Genomic DNA, 4,803 nt, shown 5'->3' on the forward strand with positions numbered 1-4,803 from the left:
GTGGATCCGGAGAGGCTGGGCTGGAACCGGGATCGGGGAAGGGAGGGGGGTTTGTGGAGAGTTTTCAGGGCAAAACTAACGCCTCGTTTCTTAGGCGCCACCTGCACTCGCGCTTGTTTACCGGGGCAAGTGTGGGTGTGTGGTGTGTGTGTCGGGGAGAGTGGTCTGCAAAGGAGGACAGCCAGGTGGATGGGGAGATGCGAAAAGGGGACGCGGTTTGCAGAACCTCAGGGCCCCGCACCCCCTTTTGCAAAGGCCAGTCCAGCTCTCACCTACTCCCCCTCCCCCTCCAGATACGCTCAGTGGAAGTCAGCGGGCCTTATACCAGCCTGAATTGTACCTGTAACTGGAGTGTCAGGATGGAAGCGCACCCCAGTCAAACGGAGCCCTCATTTGGAAGTGTCTCTGAAGGTGCTGAAGACCTCTTGCGCAGAAATGCACCCAGCCCTTGGCGAGCGCCTACTGTTTACCAAGCACTGCACTAGACTTTATGAGCTGGTCAAAAGTGACTTAAAGAGCTAGAAAGGGGAAAAGAGCAACCATAGCCGAAGAGGTGTATTGCTACATGGTCCTGCCAAGAGTGTCTAATATTAGGTCTTTATTTTCTAAGTTCCTGGATGGAAAGAGAAGACTGACTCATCCTATCTACAACTCCAATCACAGCGCTTGGCAATTGTAGGTGCTCAGTAAGTAATCTTTCCATACGGGAATAAAAGTCAATGAAGAAAGGGAGAGACAGACTGAAGGGGCTCCTCTGTGCTTTTGGAAACCAATGACTACTCACTCCCAAAGTGCACTTTTTAAAAACCAGCATCAAACGGATTAGTNGGCCCCCCCCCCCCACAGATTCTGATATGTAAGGTGAAACAGTGAAAACACGATAGAAGAAAGTTTGGTCCCATGGATAGAAGCATCCACTAGGTCATTCCACAAATATTGATTGAAGGGCTTTCTCTGTCCATGTAGTCGGCTAAGCGCTGGAGACACTGGGTCCTGGCTGGTTCGATGCTGATTGTCTTGAACTTTATCCACTGCGGTGAGTAGAATATATATACATTTTCATTTTAGAGAGGAGGAAAGTCAAGGCCCAGGAAGGGTGGGGTGGCAGAGGGCTTACATTCAGCATCTCAGGCAGGAAGGCCAAACTCAGCCCTGCCCCACCTTCTATGCGTGCTGGGGGAGGTTGGGCCAGGTGGTTTTTTCCGATCCTGGGAAAAGGCAGGAACATCTGGGAGCCCTGAAAATCCCAAAGGGGCCTCGAGGTTGTGGCCAGCGCCTGGCAGTTTTCAGGAGTCAGGGTCTACACCCTGTGGGGGTTTCCCAAAGGACTTCCCCAGATCTGCTCCCTGAAGCTCCGAGCTGAAGGATCTAACGTCTAGAGTCTCCCATCCGATTCTTCCAGACCACTCCGCCGACACCTTGCCTAGGACTGGGCAGTGCTGTCCTTCTTCACAGACAGGCAGTGTGGGACAAGAGCCTCTCCCAAGGTCACAGCGCTCAAAGAGACCGCGAAGAAGCCTTTACAACCCCTTCCTCCCCACCCCACCCCCACCAGGATTTTCTGTTTCTCTGCAGACCTCTTCCCTCATTGGTGTAGCCCAGTGACCAGCGCAGTCTGGCACATGCAGCCTCTTCATCCGGTGTTTGTTGATTGACTAAATGAATCCTTGTTTGTTTGTTTTGGGTTTTAAGTATAGAACAGAACTAAAAAATGAAACCAGGATCGAATAAAGGGGAGTGAGGTGAGAAGCTCGCTTTCCGAGATGCTGCGTGAGGGTGTGAGGGTGCGCGGGCGTGGGTTACTGCGCGTTCTGGCCCCTTTCCAATGGATTTACAAAGACGCCTGTGATTTCCTTTCGTCTCTATTTTAGTCCTAGACTTCGTTCGGTTGGTCGATGATGGAGACAAGCTGACCCACCGTTGAGGTCAATACAATCGATGAGGTCCCCCCTCCCCCGCAACCGCGGGGAAATCACCTTCGGTGCCGTGCCGCTGGCTTCCAACCGGAGCTTTCAGGATTTGGAGTTTCTCGGTCTTTCGCAGTCAGTATTGAACTGGGGGGAGCATGGGGGTAGGTGGGCGGGAAGAAGGCTCCAGTCCCACACGAGTGAGTCTCTGGGCCCACCGGGCAGGGAGATCGCTCTCCCCTGGCACCCAGCCCACTAGAAGATTTCGTTCGCCAGCGTCTTGACCTTGGAATCCAGCACCAGGATCGCTAGGCAGCGGGTCCGCGCTCCTTAGCCCAGGGCTCCCTCCTCATCCCTGCAAAACGGGGTTTTTATGAAATGCTCTTTACCGAAGACAACAGTTGTGAAATGCTCAAGTGAACGGGAATGTTCTGAGAACTTTTCCACCCCTCAGCTCATCACATACAACAATCCGAGGAGGCAGGTGCCTTCACAGTGAGCTCCCATCTCCAGGGGAGGAAACTGAGTCACGCAGGGGGATACAAAGACTTGCCCGGGGTTCACGGCTAGTTAGTCTCTTGTGGAGCTGGGATTCCACCTGGGATTGTCTTTCTCATTTTCTGACTTTGAACGGGGAGGCGCTAGGTGTCCCTCCAGCGCGCACACAGTGGGTCCACTGTGGCCGTCTGTCTCCTTTACTTTTTTGCTCTTCATAGGGAGACATTCCATTTAACCCTTGTCCGGGCAGATCTGGAAGCTGCCCTAGCCCGTTGGTCCCTTCCTTCTAGAAGCAAGTGCAGTTGGTTGGGCAGGGTGGGGGGAGGAGGAAGTGACAGGCTGACAATCCTTCTTAAACTCAGGCAATCCAGCGCTTTCAAGACTTTTCTTTATATACGAAGGAAGGAGTGTGTGTGTGTGTGTGTGTGTGTGTGTGTGTGTGGGTGTGTGTGTGTAGAATCAATATGGTCCAGACAGCCCTTCACAAAAGGGCTCCAGGCGGGCGCCTAGGCCTCATGGCCCCCGCCGCACCGCCCGCGGCGAATTAATTGGGCCCCGAAAGAAGAGGCGACCTAGCTTCCAGTTAATTAGTCAAGAAATGAATCAAGCCCCAGCGGCCAGGCAAAGGCCCCTGGGGCGCGGGTTTTGTGCTCGCCAAATTGGTCGGTGGGGCGCCCCCCTTGGGCCGGGTGGGGCGCGCTGGGGGACCGAGCGGGGGCGCCTCGCGCTGCGCCCGGAGCGGGTTCGCGCACTCCCCGGGCCCTCGCTTCCGCCGGCTGCCTCCCCGGTCCTGAGCGTCTCCTCCTGCTGGGCTCTTCCCCGCCTTGAACGTCCGGGCCTTCGCCTTCTCTCCCCTTCTCTCCGGCCCCCTAAACTCTGCTCGGGTTTCGGGTTTCCTGCGTCCCCTCTCTCTGCGCCCGGGACGTCTCTCTCTCTCAAGCCCCGGGCTCAGCCTAGCAGGACCTGAGCTGGGTGGTTTGGGGACAGCGCTGGGCATGCTGAGAATCCTTGACGCAGGGAGACGAGGTGGAAATGAGCCCTGGCTTTGGGTCCCTGGGGACCCGGCTCTGCGTCCTGCGTCACCTTGCATCCAGCTCTTAAGAGCGGTTAGCGGAGCCCTCTGCGTGGTTTTGAAAGGGCTTGTTAACCAGGCATCGGTGTCCCCGTATGATGGGGAATTGACGCAGATCTGCAGCACACGAGCGATGATTGGGCGCCTGCTGTGTACATCTCTCCTCCGGCATCTCTGGTCATACATACCCTGTGACCCAGGCAGGGAAGCTCAGGGTGTTTTCGTCGAAAGCAGTTCCGTTGGAGGGAAGGGAGGGGAGGTACAAACAGTAAACCCGATTATTTCAAGGTCTTTTGGCGCCCTGTGCCACCTTCCTGAACTAAAGGTATGGCGTTCAGGGCTCAGAGAACTGAAGTGATTTTCCTGGAGGCGCAGAGCAAAGGGAGGCGAAGCCGAGGATTCTATCCTCTAGGGAGGCGTCGGCGGTCCGGATCATTTGTCCGCCTGGCCTGGCCCGGATATTTATGGACAGGACGAGGGTCGTCGGGATCACCTTTCCCCCTCGGCCATGGTGCTCACTCTCGATTTCTCTCTCTTCTCTTTCCAGCCGTGTCTCCGCTTTGGTCGGTCTCTCCCTCAACTGCACACGGAATCCGCACTCAGGTTGAGGTTCAGGACGTCCATCTGCCGCCGGGATCCGAGCTCCGAGCTCCGAGCCGCGGAAGCAAATGCAATTGGATTCCATGCCTTCCCTGCTGTGCCCACTGCCCAGCCCCTTCCCCAGCCGCGTCCTAGACCCGGCGGATGCTTTTGGTGAAAGCGTGGCCTTCCCACAGCAGCCCCGAACCGTGAATTCTCTTTCTTCTTTTGCCGACTTGGCCAACTTAGACTTCCCTCGAGGCCCAGAGGTGCCTGCGCCGCTTGGCCGCCCTCCCTGCCTCCCTTGGGAGGCTCGGGACTGCGGTTTCCGCTCGCCACCTCCGTGCCTGGCGGGCATGCAGCAGCCTGGCCAGCCTCCCGCGCACGCGCTCAGCGCCGGCTGCGGTAGGCCTCAGTTTCCCCGCTCCTTTCGGGCTGGAGACGTGACCGACGGACGACACGATTGGAGGAAGAGGAGCGGCGACTGGATGGATCGGGTTGGTGAGCGGCGGGGCTGCCTTGCTGGCTGTGCGGCCGGAGGGGGAGTCTCGGCGAACCGCGGCCGCCTTTCCCTCTCCGCCCCTCCGCGGATTTTGACCGACGACCATGCACACGGGATGAAACGCATCCCGCATTAGGAATGGAGCCGCCGACCGCCACGACCCCAGCGTTCCCCTAAGAGCCGCCCACAGCCTGATGGGGCTCGGCGGGCAGTGTGGGTGTGCCCTGCTCTAGGTGGGGAGGCAC

At 57.4% G+C, this 4,803-nt stretch overlaps 1 long non-coding RNA gene across 15 annotated transcripts in view; it reads left to right on the top strand.

The window, feature by feature from the left end:
* LOC144216320 (uncharacterized) overlaps positions 1–4,803 on the top strand; it is a 15,614-nt gene that overhangs the window by 10,136 nt on the left and 675 nt on the right. For 4 of the 15 annotated variants that reach the window (XR_013330637.1, XR_013330638.1, XR_013330634.1 and 1 more), the window contains exons 2-6: positions 294–686; positions 967–1,036; positions 1,403–1,742; positions 1,872–2,042; positions 4,025–4,791. This is a non-coding gene — a long non-coding RNA (uncharacterized LOC144216320). The remainder of the gene's footprint in view (positions 1–293; positions 687–966; positions 1,037–1,402; positions 1,743–1,871; positions 2,043–4,024; positions 4,792–4,803) is intronic. The other 11 variants (XR_013330648.1, XR_013330639.1, XR_013330640.1 and 8 more) reach the window with 11 other exon arrangements.

This window comes from Crocuta crocuta, unplaced genomic scaffold (assembly GCF_008692635.1).
Source record: "Crocuta crocuta isolate KB4526 unplaced genomic scaffold, BGI_CrCroc_1.0 scaffold692, whole genome shotgun sequence".
NCBI classification, from domain to species: domain Eukaryota; kingdom Metazoa; phylum Chordata; class Mammalia; order Carnivora; family Hyaenidae; genus Crocuta; species Crocuta crocuta.